The sequence below is a fragment of the Lycorma delicatula genome, chromosome 4 (assembly GCF_047948215.1).
Source record: "Lycorma delicatula isolate Av1 chromosome 4, ASM4794821v1, whole genome shotgun sequence".
Classification (NCBI taxonomy): Eukaryota; Metazoa; Arthropoda; class Insecta; order Hemiptera; family Fulgoridae; genus Lycorma; species Lycorma delicatula.
Genome location: NC_134458.1, coordinates 64,496,883 through 64,519,185, shown reverse-complemented (window position 1 = coordinate 64,519,185; position 22,303 = coordinate 64,496,883). Strand labels below are relative to the sequence as shown.

General features: G+C 30.4%; 1 protein-coding gene across 2 annotated transcripts in view; it reads right to left on the bottom strand.

Moving 5' to 3' along the window:
• The window catches only part of Osi22 (Osiris 22), a 36,959-nt gene extending 19,741 nt beyond the window's left edge, over positions 1 to 17,218 (bottom strand). For both annotated transcript variants that reach the window (XM_075361954.1, XM_075361955.1), the window contains exon 1: positions 17,024 to 17,218. The gene's annotated coding sequence lies outside the window, so the exon portion shown is untranslated. The remainder of the gene's footprint in view (positions 1 to 17,023) is intronic.
• Between the last annotated feature and the right edge of the window lie 5,085 nt (positions 17,219 to 22,303).

Genomic DNA, 22,303 nt, shown 5'->3' with positions numbered 1-22,303 from the left:
CGCTCTTCCTTACATTATAATCTAGAAAGAAAAGTGATTTTTCTATAGATAAAAACGTTTTTCGATCAAAATACTTAAATTTTTTTTAATTTCAGTTTATCATTGGTTCTTATAGTAAAATAACGTCCCTTCGAACTCGATTCCTACTCAGTTCGACCGACATACGAATAATGTTGTACAGTAAAATTAGGTTTTAAAAACAAAATTAATGTAACATATCTGTACAGAGTTGGTTTAAAATTATCGATAGATTCTTTAGGATCCGACTCTAGCGAAAATATAAGCTAGGCAGTTGAACGAAACTAAACAGAACGTATTGATTATTTTATGAAAAATAACAGATTTATGAAAAAACCGGTTTGCAAAAGAAAATTTTGGCTTAAAAATTACTTAATTAGAGCAAGTGTAGACTACAGTTACATATTTAGGCTGATTTTAAACGGGTATAAATTTTAAGATTTCATTGTGGAAATGAATTCATTGTTTCAGTTTCCTTATTTTTCTTTCCTCATATATAACCGTTTTACGTTCTACTTCGCATCATAACTCCTTCCCGAACGATAACGCAGAGATTTCTTTTATCTCAAATGTTTCGCCTTACTGCGCGGTTCAAGAAAACATTATGCTTGTTATGTTTCCAAGTACAGGATATATAAGACAAAATATAAAACGAATATTTTTTTTTTTTCATTTTTAAATCAACATTTCAAGTCTGTAGATCCAAAAATATTTTTTGTAGAATCTTTGCTTATTCTGACTTTTCACAAACGATTACAGAAAAAAGTATAAAAAACATTTGCGATGTTTTCCAAAGTTCGGGAAAAAAGAGACTGTTTTTAGCAGTTATCATTTTCTTCTGATTTCGTTTCAGAAAAATGAATTTCTTAAGATTTACATATAAATGCATATAAAAATAAAATAGTATAATGCATACTTGTAACTGGACCTAGATATGACAATAAGGAGTCGACTATCATTTTATACTTTTTTTATAAAATAGCCTTTAATATTTACGATTACGTTTTCATTCATATGTTTCTGAGAATTAATAATAAATCAAAAGTTAAAGAATTAAATAGATTTACTTTATTTGTCTATGTCAGTATTATAAAAAAATGAAAATATTGAATTTTCTTTAAGAAAATTATTGACTGCTTTTAAAAAATCACTAAGCTATAGAAACACAAATTTTAGTTTAATAAAATGAGTCGAACCACAATTTGCTTGATAGAAATATGTTATAAAATTTTTATTTTTACAAAACTGTTTTATCATATAAATGGATGCACATCAAATCAGAAATATGTCAATAAAAAAAAATAAAATTATTAAAAAAAAAAATCAGAATATTTTACCTAAATAATTCTCAAAATAAATACTCCGTTTTTTTGTTATGTTTGAGTAATTAAGAATAAAACATTATATTTTGAAAATTTAATAAGCTAAAAAATTATAAAATGTAAAATTAAAAAATTCCAACTAACAAATAATTTCCAGAAAAACAGAATATTTTCCCCCCATTTTTTTAGTAATTTCTTTCCATTAGCATTTATGTTTTAAAATATTAACAATTGAATTAAGGTGTAATAATTGTTAAGAACAGTAACCGAAGAAGATTTGTAGTCCCCCCGATATAAAACTTGTACGCCTCTCTCTCGAACGTCTCTCACGCACTCTGTATTTGAAAGTATGTATGGAAGTGTCTATTTCAAAACTCTTTCCACTAAATATATTTAGCATTTTTCAGTTAAAAATTTAATTAACTGTACTTTTATAGGAACACCTTTTTGCTTTATGACTGCGACAGAATCAAAAAGAGGTGGGAGAGTTGTCAGGTTATAGGTAGGCAATATAATACATGGATCTGACCGGTCCCCCCAAAAAATTTTTCCACTGAAATTCATACAGTTGCATAAAAGTTGATGCGGATGAACAAAAATCAAGTATCAAGATGGCACAGATATCTTTGAACGAAACACCCACTTTCCTCGTCAGTGTCTTTAACGGTTCATAATTTTTTAGGATAATTATTAATTAGCTGCACAAGAACATTATTAAAAGCGATACATAAACAGGTTTACGTACTTACTACCGTAACTACTAGAATTGTATTACTTTTATATGCTTTTCTTTAACTTACAATTTCATTTAAGCTATTGATCCACACCGTTGAATATCCATATTAAAGTATTTCAATTTCATTAATTATAACTAAAAAGTAAAAAAAAAAAAAAAAAAAAAAAAAAAATTAGCAAAAACAAACAGAATAAAAAAAAATCGTACTAAAAAGTGAAAAATAATTTTGTTTTCAAGAAAATTACTTAAAAGAATATTACTTTTGAAAATAATTCTATTTATGCATGACTACGAAGCAAAGTGTGAGGCGCGCTCTCATATACAAACACTTTATAATTAAAGGGCTCCCCACGATTTTCTTTTTATCATTCATAAATAGAATTTTTTTTTAAAAGTAATTTTCTTGAAAACAAAATTATTTTTTGTTTTTAGTACGAATTGTTTTATTTTTTGTTTTTGTTATTCTCTTTTGACCCTTATATTTTAATTTCTTTTTTTCGCTATTTTAAAAAATTCCCTTCCGCTCGCCGGAAGGCGGAGGTAGATTTCACCGGTGCTAAGTAAGGGATTAAATAATTTCCACCTTAAAGTAATGAAAAACTTTAAATTTACTCAAGACGGTAATGGTTGCATGTGAAAAAATGTTTCATATGTTTAGCATATGACAAGCCCCATCTTACAATTTCAGCAAAAGTTTGGTCACCCCTTGCCGTAAGGGTTGGTCATATCAAAAATTGTTTCAGACAAATGTTTTACGTAATGTTTACAGGACTAACGACCACTTTAAACCGATTCGATACTGTGCCTGTTAAGGAAGGTATGATTTTTTTTGTCTTCGAAACTCCATTTTTTCCACTCCCTCGGCCAATGGTTGTGATATCAAAAAACTTCAGTGAGATAAGATTTAGGCCCTTATCCAAAGAATAGTAAAAATTTTAAACGAATCCGATATTTTACTTAATAAGAAAGTTATAACGATATTTTGTTTTTTTTCAAAAAGCCTCCCATTTCCACCCCCATGGTCCGATTTTGACCGTTAACGAACTCGACCGAGATTTTGGCTGGAGTTATTTTTAGGGAACAATTGAAAGTGATTGGCCCAAAATTACGGCAGTTATAGTGTCCACAAGAAAGTGATATACATATATATAAATGTACATATAAACTTTTGAGCTGACAGTGGTTTTGGGGTCTGGGGGATGTGAAATGCGAAGATATGTCGAAATTTTCCGGAAGTCGAATTATGGTACCCATAATTTCTTATGAAGATAAGGTAGATTTCTTATGAAATCTACCTAAAAATAATTTTATCATTAGTCTTCAAATTAATCTTAAAACGCTTATGAAAATAACTTTGCCGGGAGTTGGGGAAAAGGACACACGCGCGCGCGCGCGCACACACACACATTTGTTTAGTAACATTTCGCTCTCCTACCTACGAATATCCGGATTCTCCTAAATTTTGAGAACATTGTATTCAAGTGCCTTACAAGAATTTAGAAAACTAAACTATCTAAAAAATCTTCTTTGATGAAGTTTCAATTCAGATCTCGGTATTCATCCGATCTATATTGCCTGAATCAGTAAGCTATGGTCAGCTTAAAATGGAACCGGATTCTTGACGATAGAAACAATAAATATTGTATCCGAGCCGCTCAGAATTTGGACCTACTTAAGTAACTAAACTATCAGTAGAAAAAGCTTAATCAGTTATACCGACTGTATTGGATTAATAGAAAACAAATTCTTCGATATTTGAATTTTAAAAAATTCGGTAATGTGTGTCAAATTAGGACTTCGATCAAAATATTGAGGAACAGTTCGGTATACAATCATCACCCGCTATCTTATATATTAAAAAAAAATTGGGTTAAAATCCTATTTCTAGTCCGTATGGACGTTCTACTGAACGGATCAGACTGATTTTTTTTATTCTGTTCAAAATGACCCACAGATGTGTCATCAAGTGTCATCGGACCCCAAACTTGAGTCTCCTCTGAGATATCCTTATTTATTCCTTAACTGAGAAGTTTTCCGAGGTTATTACTCACAGGAAAATCACTTTGAAGGTCCGTCAATACTTGATGACATATATGCAGGCCATTCCGAGCAAAATAAAAAAAAAAATCAGCCCGATCCGCCCAAAAGGACGTCCATATGGACCAGAAATAAGTTTTGAGCACGCATTTTAGTTCTGTTAGGAAAGGAAAGGGAAAAACAAAGGGAATGGGGGCGAGACGTGTTGTAAATGGAAAAAGGTTTTTAGCCGAATGTTTTAAAATATATTACTTTGTAATAATAGCGCTCTGGAGCAGCACGGGTCCACTAGATTTTTAGCCGGAATAGGTTTTTAGCTGACTTTTTTAAGTGTTAACATTACTTTGTAACAAAAACGCTGCAGAACAGCAAGAGGCCACTATTGTTATATTACTAAAGATTATATTATCAAAATTTAAAATTTTGTACAATAGTCGATATTTATACAATTTTTAACACCTTATTCAAAACAGGCACTTGTTTTATACCTTATTGTTCGGACACATATTCTTTTCATCGTTTAGTAAAGATAGGTCATAGTTGTAGTACAGTGCGTCTCTGAAAGTCGTTGTACAGTATGTTTTAGAATTATGTGGTACAATCTGTTTTTTCGGCGTTAGGTTTGTTGCCATGTGGCAACAAACCTAACGCCCTAGTTGGCGTTGCTGAGTAATAAACTAAGACGTCATTTGCTGAGTTGTGATTGAACGTGCTTTGTTTCATTTCGTTTATCGGAATCGATATTTGCGAGAAACGTAATGGTTCTTTCGGTAGAGGAACGCATTTTTCTCGTTGAACACGTCTTTCGTGAAGGTGGCAAGTATACTGATTAAATGAAGCACAAGTTTACTGAAAAGTTTCAAAATACTCCTGTTCCACCTAAAGTAAACGAATAGAAGTTTCTTGATATTTCAGATGCTATGGCCAAAAGTCTATCAAAGTCAATGCGTAAGTTAGCACAGCAGCTAGATATCGGACTTGCTGGCGCACATAAAGCTGTAAGAAAAGAACTGAATCTTTTCCCTACAAAGTAATGTGTATTCAATAACTGAAACCTATTGATCATGCCAAAAAACTAAATTATTGTCAATGGTTTCATCGTTTTATTGACCAAAATTCCCTATGTATCTTCGACATTCCAGTTTTTTTATAGATGAAGCGTGGTTTCATCTGGGAGGGTACATTAATTCAAAAAATACACAACTGTGCTCGACAACTAACCCCTATGAATTACACGAACAATTGGAGTCTGGGTCGGTGTGAGAAGAACACGAAGTGTACGTCCAATCTTTTTTGAAAATACAGATATTGTATTTAGTGATCGTTAAAAAGTGGAAATCAATTACGGCTGGTTCCAAAAAGGCGGTGTCACAGCGCACACAGCTAACAGGTCAATGATTCTTTTTACGTAATATCTTTGGTGAACGAATCATTTCGAGGGGTTTGTGGCCGGCACGATCAGCCGATCTGATTCCCCCAGATTACTTTCTATGGGGGAGCAGCGAAACAAATAGTGTATCGCAACAGATCACGAACAAAAACTGACTTACTAAAAACCGCAATAACGAGACATTCCAGTACATCAAATGGTTAAAGCGTTTGAAAACAAACTGAAACGTGTGCAGTGTTATATTGATGTTGGACGAGGTCATTTTCAACCGCTTTTATAAACTATTCCAATTATTGCAATATCCGTTTCGTTAAAATAGTGAAATAAAAATACAAAGTAATAATTAAGAAAGTTTCTTCATTACACTAATAATAATTAATATTAATAATTCCGGTGTACAACAACTTTCTGAACGTACTGTTTGTACTACGTGGATTGCGTGACTTTGAAAGCAGAAGCTTCATTATAAAATTAGTTTTCTTCTATCGTTTGTAGTGGTACGATAATTTACAGCCTACTTTACTTTTTATTCATTTTTAAAATTTCTTTAAAGGTACATACAATTAAAAAAAAAAAAAAGAATTAAGTACAGATCTCCGTAGGATCGAACCGTTTGAAATTTATACAAAAATATTTTTACGGCTGGGTGTTTTGCCTCGTACCACGAGTACATAACACGGTACGCGTGCTATATATTCCTTTATTATTACGTATACTCTTCTTACTCATTATTTTTAGAAGTACAGGTGCTATTATATTTCACCACATACCATTTGACCACATACCTTCTCTGGGCTTTAATTCGCAGTAATTTCCCTTGATATCACGGTAGTGATTTTGGTTTAAGTTTGAAAACTTTGATTCCGGTTTCCATCGCTTTTTCATCGATCATTTAATTTTGATATCTCCAGCTTCTAATGTCATTCTTCTAATCGTAAATTATGCATCTAAAGTCGTTTAGCAACATATTTTTTTTCCGTGATGTAAGTATCTTATCTTTTTGCCTTAATATCGAAATGTAAATTCATCGTATTAAAACATTCTGGCATTTGGTTCAGTTTAATTTTATTTCTTATCTGAGATGGTATTTTAATTCACGGGAGTCCGATAATTTCTCGATCGAAAAAGCAGTTCTCTAGCTTATTTCGCATAATCAGGTAAATTTCTTAACGATGAGGTAAAAATAAGAATTTAATCTTCCATCGTTTTCAAAAGTACTTTTAAAATCGTCTATTTTTCTTTTAGCCTGTATCTCTTTGTTCTTCCTTTCCTTAATAGCTATTTTCATTCCAAAATTTTACACGTACAACAGAAGTTTGAAAGAAAAGGACGCATCATACTCTTACCTTTAATCCCAATACGTAAATTTATTTGCGATATTAAATCGATCGGTATAATCGACACATTTTTATTAATAGTAAATGATAATAACGCCTGACATTCGACCGATAAGAACCCGAAAATAATAAAATTAAAACCGTAACAAAAATACCGTGAAAAAAAAAACGAAAAAATACACACGGTTCGAACCGTAATATTTAGTTTACAAACTAATATCGGACTGGAACCGCTCATTTTGCGACTTGAGACCGAACTATTTAGGAATAATCGGGAAAAGAATCGATAAAAAAAATTGTCTTCAGAAAGAACTGCTCATCATAAATGTGTGAAATCTGTTGAACCGTTTTAAAAACCTATTGATATTTATTACCTAAATTTTATTTTCTTTTGTCGTTACAGGTCGGCGACAGCCAAGCCGATCGATCTACTTACCATTTTGAAAAGTTTTTTTAAAAATAATGGATAATAATTTGTTCCTTCGAGCACTCGATTGATTTTGGTTCAGTATAAATGGATATCTCGGTATAAAAAAAAGATAAAATAGAAATAATAATTAATAATTTTGTTGAAGTAAGTTTTTTTATGTAATGAGCCGTGACCAGTAGTGGCTTCGGATCGTACCGGGCTGAAGAAAAGCTATCGTTCGTGGTAAAAACTGTCTTCATTCCTCGATAAACCCATCGATACAGCACAATTGAATGTTGTAAAAACATAATTTAACTTTTTGTACTTCGGCTTTCTCAGTTAATGCATACGGACAGATTATAGCACAGTGCATAACGGTTGTTTTTAATTATTATATACATTCGCTTACTGGGCTTATACAAACGGTACATCTTTTTGATCAAAATTAATTATCTTTTAATTACCGCTTAATATACTAGTATTATTTTCTCTTTTCCCACGGTTAAGAGCTTTCGTAGAGATAACTGCTCGATCAGAACGTAAGCATATTAAACATTTTATGTCCGATTAAAATATAATATAACGCGTTTAAATATTTATATAAAAAAGTATTCGACTGATTATAAAATTGCCTTTAAAACAAGCGGTAAAAAATAGATAAAATAATTAAAAGTAATAAATCTAATTCTAATACCGATAACGAATGAGGAATGAGAAGAGAAAAATAGAATTTTAAAAAACGTTTTCAGGAAAATTTGCAAGCATATAAATGTAAAAAACAGACGACTAATTATGCCAGACTCAATCATTAATTTTCAAGTATATAAAAACATGTAAATATTAGAAATAAATAGCAACAATTTAAATAGATTACTCATAAGAAAATTCATATAGTAAGAAGCAGCAATAAAGATATAATTTATGGCTTCAACCAAAAAATGCAATAGATTCGGATAGTATTATTAAATTATTAAAATACAAGGCGATCTACTTCTCCGGTTAAGACTTACATTTATTCAAGATTTTTTGTGATAAATGAAAACGTACGCTCCTCGTACATTTATAAAAAATAAGATTTTGTTTTAACATACATCGGGAACTCGGCCTTGTTTTTAAGTACCGGGATAAAAATAAAGTAATATTTCTGAGATATTCTGAGTACCCCACAAAGAAACGGATAAACTTTCAGGACATATTTTACTGGTGAAAATAATGAGAAACAAACATAGGTCTGGAAACGCTTTGTTTACGAGTCACAGCTTGCGAAAGATTTCGTCCGGATTTCAGCTCTTCTAATAAAAATAAGCCCTGCAGTAATTTTGGGACCCAAATTAACGAGTGACGTTGCTGGTTTCTTATGTAATTTGAGTTGGGCAGTAGGATAAAGTAGGTCCCAGAAGTGTAATGTCAGTAATTTTTAAGATATTCAACGTAAAACACAAGATTCGGTGTCAAAGAACAAGTCTTTTTAGGTTTGTAGTACAATAGTTTTGTAAAATAACTAATAAAGCCGTAAAATTTAGTAACAAAACTTGTAAGAACTTAATTCTGAGAAAATTAATGTAATTACAGACATTAAAAAGGAAATAAAAACTTTTAAAAATCGGTCTTTTATTGAAGCAAAACAGACAGAAAATCGTATTATTCTTTACTTAATGAATATAATAAATAAATAAAATAAATAATGTAGCAAAACAAAAAAATAAAATACATGTAACGATAAATGGTAACAAGAATTAAGGACTAAGTCCGATGGATCGAATGCTAATGCGAAATTGAAAAAACTTCCGATACAATTTTAAAGAAGAACTCGGCAAATGACGAGATCGGGAAGACCTACAAGAAATGTTTAGTATTTAATCGTCCCAAAAGATCGAAGAAAAATATATTATAACCTTAATACACTCAGTATTTATACATATGGAAAAAGTATTTTATAAGCCGAATCGGAGTAAGTTGTAGCAGATAATGAAAAGAACAGGATACCTTATTCGTTTAATTTCCTTTAATAAACAGTTTTTAGAATGTTTCTTTAGTTATGGATGTTAAATGAAAAATTAGGCCCGAGGAGAGTGCAATTATAGAAAGGAGACAAGGAGTTAAGTTATTTCCAAAAATTTTTAATATTTGTACAGACGAAATTATTAGAAGAAGGATTTTAAATTCAGACCGGGAGACGACTCCACGACTCCGGGAGATCGGACGAGCTTCGAGTATCTGAAACAGGAAAAAGTAGAAAAGTTTATTAAACAGACGGGCACGCGAACCGGCCTTTTAGGTTCACCTTCGGTAGGTAAAGATATTTAATTCATAGCGATACCTTATTGCGAAGGTAATGCGTTTTACGGGAAGTATCCTGTTCGTTCCAAAATAGTGCTAAGGAAGATACCGTTTGCGGTTTCGATCGACTATACTGTGAAATATCCTCAATAAAAACAAATTGTACGTACGCCTTTCTATAAGAAGATATATCCGTAGAACTGCGTACACAATACTTAAAAATAGAATTACAAATGTCATCCGACAAAATTTAAAAAAATTATGTCTACCTTTTTTAATACATGTAATTGAAACTTGGGTGATTCGAAGAAGAAATAAACTAACAATTTTGTGCTACAAAAGCTCCTGTTAGAGTAAATTTTTTAAGAAACGGTGACATTCTAATAATTTCAGTCGGGAAAAGTAATATATATATATATACATGGGCGACCGAATTTTGGATATTTAATGAGAATATATGATTTTCGTTTACAGGTTTATAGATCAGACAGGAAAGAGAAATCAAGGAAGGCACCAGAACGGGCCTTTTAGGCCTATAGTTGCGGTCTTTTTACGAGCCCTCGAATTATATTTATACAGAGATTTTTAGTAATTTTAAGTTAAATGGAATTTATTACTCTAAAAAATTACTAATAGATTAGTACGTTATTGTTAGGAATTATGAAAAATAAATTATTTCATTGTGGTTATCATTATAGTATATATAGGCTCGTGCAGTGTCGCAAATTAAAGTTATTAAGAAGTTAAAAATTTACTTTGGGTTCGATTCAATCGAATTCTTACAATGAATCTTCCGTTTTCAAGGTAACAGCGACGAAATGGGAAATAAAAAAAAATAAAAATTTACCGGACAGAATTAGAAATGTAGAACAAATATTACGCAAGAAGTTTTTGATTTCATCGACTTCATTTAGGGTACGTGTACGATTAAGTCCCTTCCGTCGGAAGTTTCGTATTATGAAATTATTTTTATTTTATTTTTTTAATTATGAAAAGTAGCTGAATTTAAATATTAAATCGCGTCGTCAAAACCAGAAAACTTTTGAAAATTAACAGAAATAAAGGTATATATTTTTTCATTCTGTAACAAGGAAGAAATGATTTGAAAAGGTGATGTACGCACAAGAACAAAATGCGCATGAGTCCGTCTCATTCCAAATTGCTAACCTGTGAACAACACATAATAAAAAAAAACTTTTTAATTTTGTAATTGTAATTTTGATTATTTATGTACGAGGATACTTCCCGAGAAGAGTGAGGCTCGACAAGCCGAGTCAACAGAAATGCAAGCGGTTTTCAGAAGTACAAATACTACCACCTCCCGTTCACCACAGGGTCTGGCTTTATAATGAAAATAATTACTCTCAGAGAAAGCTACGCCAACCAGTGCCTCAAATAGCTCATCATTGAAAATCCTACAGTAATGATATAGATAAATAAAAAACTACACTCACTCCTCTTACTTGACTCCTCCCTCTAATAAACGCGTAACATTTTTCTCCTTTCTCGCCGTCCCAGAACAAATTATTAACCATTTACGGTTGAAATTAGGTAACTTTTTTATGCGTTTTTTATTTACTATTCTTTATTTAATGATAATTTAAATATTTATTGAACTATCGCAAGCGAAATATGTGTTTATTGAACACTTGCTTCCCTTCTGATTATTAACGAACGCTACCCCGATTATTAATCGGGGTATTTCACACTGAAGAATGTTCTGTAAAGATCAAAAGTTTTCACGGCTAAATATTTGAAGTATTGTAAACGTTATATTTGAATCGTATTAAAACTGTATTTTAAAACCCTTATTAAGAATATTAACTTTTCGTTTGATTTTTTAAAAGGTTTTCCTAAATACGTTTATAGTTAAATAATACTTAAATCTTTGTAAAGGATAGATAAAATAAGAAAATTATAATTTTTTAAAATTTATGTATAAATACCGATTTTTTGTGAATACGCTAGGTTCTTATAATTGAAAATAGATACCCAGCATCATTACAAAGAGTGATATATCGACAGGTAAAAAAAAAAGAAAAACTCTATCCCTTCACTTATTATGTCTAATAATAAACATTAATTTTCGTACATAAGGGAATTAACGGTAAATGTATGAAGCCTGTTATTTCATTTTATTTGAGTGGGTATAAATTTCGCTAATACTTTACGACTGTTGACGGTCTCGGAAATCTTGTTTGTCCGTCAAAGTCGTAAAACAATCTGAAATATTTAATCTTTAATTATCGATTGTTAGTTGTTTTACAATTAATCTTTTTTTTTTGTTATTAACGATGGATATATAATATAGCCGTCACTCATTAACATTAATTTGAAATTAAAATAACGAGTTAATTGTAGAGAAAATTTTTAAAAAATTATTTTGAAATATTATTTATCGTATTAATAATTAATTATATAGAAGAGTTTTTCATTCCGTTCTATCGAAATACTAATAAAAAAAATAATTTTAGTATTTACAGTAATACGTGTTATTTGTAGATCAGCGACATCCGATAATGGTAGGCGGTAAGTATGACCTAGCTTTAAAAAAAAGTAGCGGCATAAATAACATGTATTTGCACTAAAAGCGGGCTGGGTAGTGAACATCAAATGCTGTTCGTACTATCTAGTACCGCACCGATTCCTGAAGATAATAACCGACAAATAATAGACTAATTTAAATCCTTAATTACTTCTTAGATGTAGACTTCCCCGGAGAAGTTTACTAGGGCACACGCTTCGTTAAATAATATGTTCATGGTTCGAAAGAAGCGTCCGAATGACGATGGATTAAACGAAAAAAAAATTGTAATTTAATCTGAATAAATTCGAATGTCGAAGTACTATGTAACCCGAATTTAACCGTTTAAAACTCTTAAATAATCGGTGTTCTGTACGTATCAGAAAGTTTTCACGACTAAATATTTGAAATATTGTCAACATTATATGTATACATTGTATTTATATTTCGTTTTATCGAAATACACGGTACTCGTATCCATGTTGTCTTCCCGTCTCGAGTACCGGTTTCATCTTCGATGGGACAGAGAAATAATGACACCGCCGCGTAAGGAGCGGGGTCGGTAAGTCTATTTTAATGTTTTGTATATCGACGTCATAAAGCGGGCTGTTAAGTTCTGCGTTTCATTTTTTATATCTACACTTATGATTTTGTTACGATGTGTTAATTTACTCTTAGGAAAGTAAAATTAATTATTCGATTACTTTCAGTTAAATCATTTAAGCAAACGATCGGTTTAATTCATTTTTTATTAGGGAACACCTTATAATTCCACAGTATTTATATGTATTATAGAGTATATTATTAGAAAATAATCTATCGGGAAATGCAATTAAATAAATATTTTTAATAGTGCGATTGGTAATTGTAATTACGATTTTAATATTGTTTTGTGGTATGACAGCGTCAGTTATTCCTGTAGGATAAATTAATAAAAATCAGGTGCGTTGCAGGTCGGACCTGATACTTTCGGCGCGGTCAGCGGTTCTTCGCGGGATTTTAAATCCCCAACATCTATAGTGCCGATAGCATTTGTATAAAATTGCACCTATATTTACTATGAATCTTTATTTGTCCTTCCGTATTATTCAGAGATCTAAGACCTTAATGATGTTCCTTTTAGAGATACTCGCATTCTCTAATAAAGGGAATTCCGGGTTAGTTTTATTTGATATAAAAAAATATTAATAATTTAAATATCTATGTATTCTGCCCGATTTTGATTAAGTCTTTTGAAAACAAAAAAATTGTTTTAGTTAAATTTTTTTACTTGTAGTCATCGGTTCTTTCTTTTCGACTCTTTGGTTTTTTCATTCGATTTTGTTCTCTGTTGATCTTTTACGCTCCACATATTTACAACATCCTACGTACTCAGACTTCTATTTTTATGTATTATAATCTTCGAACCTTCTACATGTCTTACTATCGACAAATTAACTGAACGTAAGTGTCTTACTACTATATGCACCCTTTACGAGATTCTGCCGCAAAATTTCTCCTTTTATATGTATACTGCAGACTTCTTCGTTTCGAATTTTATCGAACGAACTCTTTGCAATGTACTCTTTTAACACCGCGTTTCAAAGATCTCTATTCTTTCGATTCTGCTATTCCTATCGTTCGTATTTTGCTACCTTACTGAACACGGATATTTAAAAAAAAAACTTTTATGATCGTTAAATCTGTGTTAGATACTAACAAATTTCTTTTCTGGGTAACAGCTTACCGTGCTTGTGTCGGTCTGATTTTAACCTCTACCTTACCTCCTCCCCGTTATCTGTGATTTACTCCCTAAACAGGGAAATCGTGAAACTTCTGGTAAGTTTTGATCCTAATACGTTATTTTTTAATTCCTTATCGACTCCTTTTCTATCACATTTCATTACACTTAACGAACGACAGTTCGTTATTGAATTCAATATGTACATGTGTATGTGTCTGAACACTTTTTTGTCTCGGATTTTGTTTCGGATTCGGATTAAGTATCGTCAGAAGATTTAAAAAAATACACGAATGACCGCGATCGGTTGTCGTGTTCATCTCAAAATTGCCGCCAAAATTAAAATTTTGTAATAACCATTACGAAATTACGGTGTAAGCTATCTAGTTGGTTTAAACGCACTATCATAAAGTTTATTAAAATACTTAAATATCAGTTTTGTAAATCAAAGGTAAGACTCAAAATAGGCGGAAAATTTAACTTTTTAATAATTGAAAAAAAAAAACCATAAAACCGCAAAAGAAAGAGATAACTAAATTTTATTAACTTAGCATATGTAGGACCACAATAAAGTTTTGTTAAAACGATAACAAACTCATACCACTCACCTGTAGATTTTTAAAAAAAATGTTTAAAATGTAAAATTAGTAAAATGTGTAACTTTTTAATTGTAACAAATATTGAAAAGTAACCGATATGATATAAGACTATTAATTATGATTAACATAATGTGAGTACAGATTTGATCGGCCACAAAATAATGGTCATGTGACCTAAGGGACATAAAAATAATCCTTTAAAGACTTATGTACTAATTATATAAGACATTATTAAACAAATTATATTATAATGACCGATATTAAATATTGTAATTATATATAATATATAATATATATATATATATATATATATATATATATATATATATATATATATATATATATATATATATATAATATATAATATATATATATATATATATATATATATATATATATATACGAATACTATATATACATATATATTCAGATATATTATACATACATATAAAGTCTATAAATAGCAATTGCATTAAATCGAACAATAATACTGAAATATATTATACAAACATTATATGTAATAATAATCTGTGTTGTGTCACAAATGCAACTAATTACATCCGTTTTGTAATTATATCTTATAGGAATTTATGTTATTTCTTTTTAAAGTCAAAGTAGTTTAGAGGTTTTTAATTATCTTCATTTATAGTGGATTAAAATTAAATCACTTAAATCAGTGTAGTTGAAATTAATTCTTATTTTTTTTTTAACTGAGATTTATTTTAAGATGGTTTATTTATCAGTATTATTTGTTCTTACAGGACATTCACGTGGATTTTCGCGCTAGCGATGGCACTGATTTCTACATAAACATAAAAGCCTTATAAAGATTTTTATTGTTGTCTGCTATATAAAAGCTAACGTGTTTACACACGTGTTCTTTTTTACCTTTTTATATCGAAAATCGATAATCTGTCTATCGATAATTACCGGTATCCTTCGCAGTTGCTAAATGTAACCTTCTTTGGAGCTGTCGATCCGAGACCGGACAAGACCGTCTTCAATAATCGAGATTATCACTTACTGTTAGTAATAATCTAAAAGTAAAATATACATATATTTACGATAAACAAGATTCTAAGATCGGACTTGGAAAAATTATAAAAAAATAATAAGTACATTATAAATAGTTCGATTAAGTTTTATTAAAATCGTTTATAGTTATCGTTCTTAATCGCTGCTTCGGTAAATTACTTTATCAAAAAACTTCTGTATAGAAATAAATTTAAATTAAATTTCTAATCTGATGTAATCGTTTCGTTCTCAGCGTTTAAAAATATATGCTTGTCGGTGTCATAGAGACATTCATAATATTGTTAAATTCTGAACGTTTTCCTGAGAACGGATGAGAAGGATGACAAATGATTTCTGTTTTGCCTACGAGTTAAAAAAATCTTTTTTATCTCTATTCGAGCAGTTATTCGGCTTTAATACTATTCGAACCGCTAACGAATGAAACTTTCTACTATGATTTGAAACTATGATTTATTTCAGTATCGGTTATAATAGAACCTAATAAATATCTTAATTAGAGAACTTTATGTATTAATATTTGGATCGGTTCGGCAGTAATTAGTTAATTAAAATTCTCTTAATTATGAATTTAAAACCGGTTTTGTTTGACTATAATTTTATCCGTTAGTTAAACGAAATGTTAACGGGTCACGTAAACTATTCGGTAGACGAATACATGAGGATACTTTATCCTTCAGATAGAGCATCGGTTTCCATCTATAATTATCATTCTGCTTGTGTTTGCCGTTCTATCTAAATTTTTTTCTTGTTTTAGGCTAATACGATTTTTTATTTTATAGTCCTCATTAAATGAAATATTTTAAACCCGGTAGGTTTGGATTTTAATATTTTTTTGGTCACGAACTGACACAATTTCTATATCCCTTTGTACCTGATTTATAAAGAAAATTAATTATACGAATAAGTGGAGAAATACTGTTTTTATACGCATATCTTTCGCTAACCGAATGAGACTAGCAGAACAGATTTGAAAAGTTGAACGTTTACAGATTTATAGAAAAATGAGAGTCGATTTTTTTCTTTTGATATATTTATGATTAAATGTCGGATTTTTGAGGTGTATTCTTGCGCTTGTAAGTTTTATATCGAGTACATTTATCTACCTTTCTACGCTTTTTTGTAACTAAATCTCCTGTTGAAGCGTTTCGGATATATTCAATCTTCAAAACTCGTTGTTCTCAGTACAGCCCTATACGTCAAAACTCCTTATTTGTCAACATGCATATAGGTACGTCCTACATGCCAAAACTCGCTTTACTCGTCGTACAGAAAATGTTGAAAATGGAGTATATCCGAAACGCTTCAGCAGCTGATTTATAAAGCTAATTATAAGAAAGGTAGAAAGCTAAGAAAGGTAGATAAATTAAAATAAATAAATTATGACGATCTTAGCAGTAAATATATATATATTTTAACAATAATCTTGCGCTTGTACTTTAAACGAATTTTCACCGAACTTTTCCAAGTTTAGCTTATCACATTATGTGCTAATCATCCGAAAAATATTGTAATTAATGATTTTAATTATTTTTGACAGTCGATCGGTCGACGCAATTAGTTTTCTTCGACTTTTCCCGAATTGTATTTATTAAAATAAAATAATTACTATAAATTACCTGTCGTATGAAAGAGATTAACTTAAGTTACAGTCACAGATCCACTTATACGATGATTACTAGGCTACGAATTCGTAGTGTAGAAAAACGGATACGGTCGATTCCGTTTATTCTTTGAAATTCATATACGCCTACTGCTCGTATGTCGGCCGGCCTACTGCACCAGTGCACTAGGTTCAGCTCTCACCACTCGTTAACCGGTTTGTTCCTACACTGCTCTTTCTCTACTAGGCTTTCGTTCTCAGAGACTGTTCGTCGGGTAGTGGGGATACAAGAAACCGGTATAACCCATGTGACACCGCTCATATAGATTTCGATAGGCGAGTCCCTTTTCATCTGGATCATGACATCTGTATGGTTAATATCGCGTTTTATTCTTCAGCGAATCGTTTATACGGATGTGCTTTATCAACAGCCTACGGCGTTATCATTCAGATTTCCATTTTCTGCCCGCTCGATCGTATTACTTCTTTGATATGACGCAAAGGTTACTTTAATATATATCGTTAATTATGTCTGGAACGTATCGATCCAGATCGGTAATTTCTGCCCGATTTGGTAAAACCATCAGTATAGAGAAATCATTTTGATGGACCCCTAAATATGGTTCCCTTAAAGAATTTTCTGTAAGTCAAAAATGTTCCTACAATCTCAAGTAAGCTATTTCCAAAAAAATAATTATAAATTACCGTAATTCATAATATAAAAAAAAATTATCCAAATATTACATTTCTTCTGTCTATTTAGAACTAAATAACTAATGTAATTATCGCTATCAGTGGAAAGTACAACCGTTTTAATTCCTTTGAGAGTATAGAAACTGTACCGAACAACACTACATTATTCCTTGCAATACTTTTATCCGTTCCACGATCTTCTTTTTGAATTTATTTAATTATTCCCTTATAGAATAATAATTAAATTTCTTGTTCGATCGTTAAAATCTTAATATAATAATTGTAATCCAAAAGAAAACGGGAGCGGATTAAGTACGAAAATTACCGTACTGTCACTTCGACAGATCATCCGTCATATTAGCAGCGATAATTTATTGACGAACGGTAACCGAAGTAAAAAATTGGAAATTTTTTATGTAACAGATTACTGTCAGACCAGAAATCTAATAAAAATTCTTCGGTATATAAGTATATTACTCTAAAGACTATGGCAGCACGCCGACTACGATTTAGCTCATATTATGATACTAAATAGTTAAGCGAATTGTATTCTAGGAGAAAAATATATTTTCTTATAATCTAACTATCATTCAGTTACCTGTTTGGCACTTACTTCTTACCCATTTGAAAAAAAACCAGAAAACTATTATTTCCTCTATGTTTAGTACTTCGGTTGAAATTTCTGTTTTGTCAGAATGTTTTATGTAAAATTAAATTAAAATCACATATTATTGTGAAGTATAAGTTTACCATCTCGGTCACCGATTTAAAATGAACTGTTCTGTAGCTATTACAATCTGACAATCTGTAACAAATAATAGAACTGTTGTTTATTATTATCATAATAATTTCAAAGAATATTTTTAATTAAAATGTATTTCTTCCACAATCCGATCATTGTCTTCAAACTTTACTCGTTCATTAATTATATTTTTGTTGCTATTTTTTTAATAATGTATATCTTTTCAAGAGTAAAAGATTTAAATTTATTGCTGTATGTTTCTAATATTTCCAGGTTACCTATATTAAAAAAATGTATTTTTATTATCTTTAATGTGATCAGCAAGATTGGAGTACTACTTATTATATTTATATGTTTGTAATTACATTTCAATGAAAGCGTTGTTAAATTTCAGTTTGTAATTCCTTTAAAGAGTATTTTTACAATTGTTGATCTCCAAATTATATTTTGTAAATTCCTGCCTCGGTATTAATTACTTTGTTTAATTTTTAATTGTTATTTTAAAAATAATTTTATAATTACTTAAAGTGCTTTTTTCAAACGTCTATTTTATTTTAAAGGTTTATAAAAATTATTTTTTTGTCTTTTAATTTTGTACATTTATTTATTTTATTATTACGTTTAAATTGATATTTATTCATTTATCGATGTTTTTTTACATTATAACCGCTTTCAGATGCTGTCTATGAGGATTATTACACATTGATCGAGTTGAAAGCTAAAATCGTATCGATATCGTGTACCGAGTATCATAGTATTACGCATTGTGTTACTTCTATAGTTTACTCGTTCTTCGTGTATCGTTACTCGTTTTCTCATTCGATATTAACGAGCGTAGATAAGCTGCCAGGGTAACGGGGCGGCCGTTAAGCCGTACATCTTTAATACGGAAGGCCTAGTCTAGCCATACCGGTAAAAATTTTAACGCTATCGATTCCTTCGTGCAGTTTTCCGGCCACCGGATATCAACGTTAATTCAGTTATGTTTGTCACCGTAGATTTTATGTAAAAATGTACGCTTTACTTACGGGTATCTACTGAATGAAGCCGTGCCGGATATCTCGTATGTATACATATATGGATTTCTCCGCTATTCAGTAAATTACATCCGGCGTAGATAAAAAAACATTTTCTTTCACAAACTCACTTGTCACCATCGTTGACGTGGTCGAGCGTAAATTTGCGGTTCGCCTTTTTTCATAGGAGATGATGGTATATGGTGCGTGTCGGTACCCTATTAGCCTCTTGTACCAATTTATTCTTATACTTAGAATAAATTAAGGTATAGTATCAGAGCGAATATCAGACGGGAAATCTAGATAGAATACGTATTAAAACATTTTTATTATTAACCGATCTGTAATTTTGTTTGTAATTCGTTATTAATTTTAGCATAAAGTTTATTATCGCTTCGGATACGTTCATATCTCGAAGTGGCGATCAATATACAAAGGATTCGGCAAAAGAGAAAAAAAAATTAGTGAAAATATTGTTTTTTACCTTAAGCATATTTTATTTAAACACCAATATTTTATAGGGAAATTTTCTGAATATATTTTTTTGGCGATTCAATTTCAATTTAAATTTTTATATTGCCAATAATGTTTTCACTTTACTTAAACGACTTGTTTTTTTTATCATTAAATAAAACTACGAAAAAATATTTATTTTTGTTTTTTCTTCTTGTTACATCTGTTTTCTCTTTCTTTATGCGGTAAAAGGGGGAAAGAAGAGTTATTGAAGTGTGATAATTTATCTTAAATTTCAACACTATTTTATAATGGGGAATAAAAAATAATCGATGGCCGCTTAATTTTGAACGATGAATTCAGCATTTTGTTAAACATAGTTTTTAGGTTTAAATATTTGCGCTAATGTAATGTAGTATTAATAAGTAATGTAGCGTAATGTAGTGTAACCATAACTACACAGTATTTTTAGAGATCGAAAAGAGTTTAAAATTTGGCTGTTGGTATTACGTTACTGCGTAATGTAGTTTTGTCGATAATTCATTACGTTGTTTTTTTGTTGTCAGATTGAGAAGGTAAAGTGAAAACTTACCGGTCACCTGCTGGTATCGTAGAAAGTCATATTCGAACAGGTAAGTTATGGTACTCACCTTTATCACTTTCCTGTGTTTAAATTATCTAAATTCACATAGTAATTCCGTCTGACTTTCAAAACGGAAAGTTGGAAATTAAATATTTTTAAATTTTATAAGTAAAAGTCGATTATAATTATAAAATCATGTTTTTATTGGTTCAAAATGGTACTTACACATCTGTTGTAAATGATGAGTTGTATTTTTTAGAGATAGTTGTATATTTTGGGATTTTTGATTCCGTTTAAGCACTGTATTCAAATCATCGAAAAAATATATCTCTACGCCGTTAATAGTACAACAGTAGTCGCCTCGATACAGAGTTATTTCCATCGATAGATGTTTTTAGAAAAAATTCCATCGAACATCGCGGGTAAAATATTTGAGAAAACATTTTAGGTCGACGGCAATCGGTGCTTTTATTTTTTAGAGAAGCGGCCAACCAGTCAGATAATTGTTAACTTTTTCCGACGATATGTCCGAAGAATATAAGACACATGCGATGATTATTGTCTTTACTGTTCTCATAACTGACAATATTTATACTGGGTCAGCGAGTTCAACCCGAGAAAACTAAATCTAAACAGGGTATTTTGTTTTTTATATTTTTACGAAACTATCAATATATTTTCAGAGATTAATCGGAGGAAGGTGAACTTAAGAAAGTCACGATTTTGGAAGCGCCGCTACTGCAACGATATAAGAAAAGAAGTAGGTTTTGTAAATAAAATTTGGGAGAGGATTACTCAGATAAATAAATATCGATATTTTATAATAAAAGATATCCTTATAATAATCATAGACATTTTAATGTTAAACTAAGTGACTTCTCAAACATTGAAATATGAGATCAGAAACTGAATTATGACGGATAATTCTTATGAAGAGTTGGTCGACCGCTTTTCTGTTTTGGAAAATTAAAAAAAAAAGTAAAATAACTCGGTCTAAAGAAATAATTTTATGCAAAATTTCATTTCCTGTAGATGTTTTAACGATGTAAAAGAGAATTCTTACATCTTTATGGTACTCTTTGATTATAAGTCAAATAATCAGAAGAGGGTGAATCTAAGTGATGTGATACAATTTATTATCAGTGAATGTGTTACACGATGTACTGCTGCCGACTAGTCATAACACTTTTATATTACGGTATGACTAACGGAAGAAAACATTTGAATTCGATTAGTTCTCATAAAAAAAAGATAATCTATATTTTACATTGAATTAAACTTATTATTTTTTACTTATTTAATTAAGATGTTGTTTATATAAAAAGAAATTTGTGATTATATTTTTATAAAAATTCATAAGCATAATTTTTATTTTTTATCGTTCTTTTCTCTCTCTCTCTCTATCTATCTCTCTCTGTCTGTGTGTGTGTGTGTGAGAGAGAGTGGTAGGGAGAGAGTGCGCGTGGTGTGTGATTCCATAACTTAAATGAAACAGTTTTAAAAAATTTGGACTACATATTTGATGAAATATGATATTTGTTAAAATATGGCTTTCATAAAATTTCAATTCCTTATCTGTTACTTCGTTGACTAGAACGACCTTTTATAAAAATTTTGTGTCGCATTAAAAGGGACTTTTACTTGTAATAATCACTTTCTCAACAAAAGTATATAAAATGTAGTCATCAGTAGAATTCAGTAGTATTCGTAAAAAAAAAAAACTAAGGTAAAATAAAACTTTTTATTTTTTTACATTTTAACTTAAGGTTACTTAACATTAAGGTTTATTAACATTTTTACTTAAGGTTA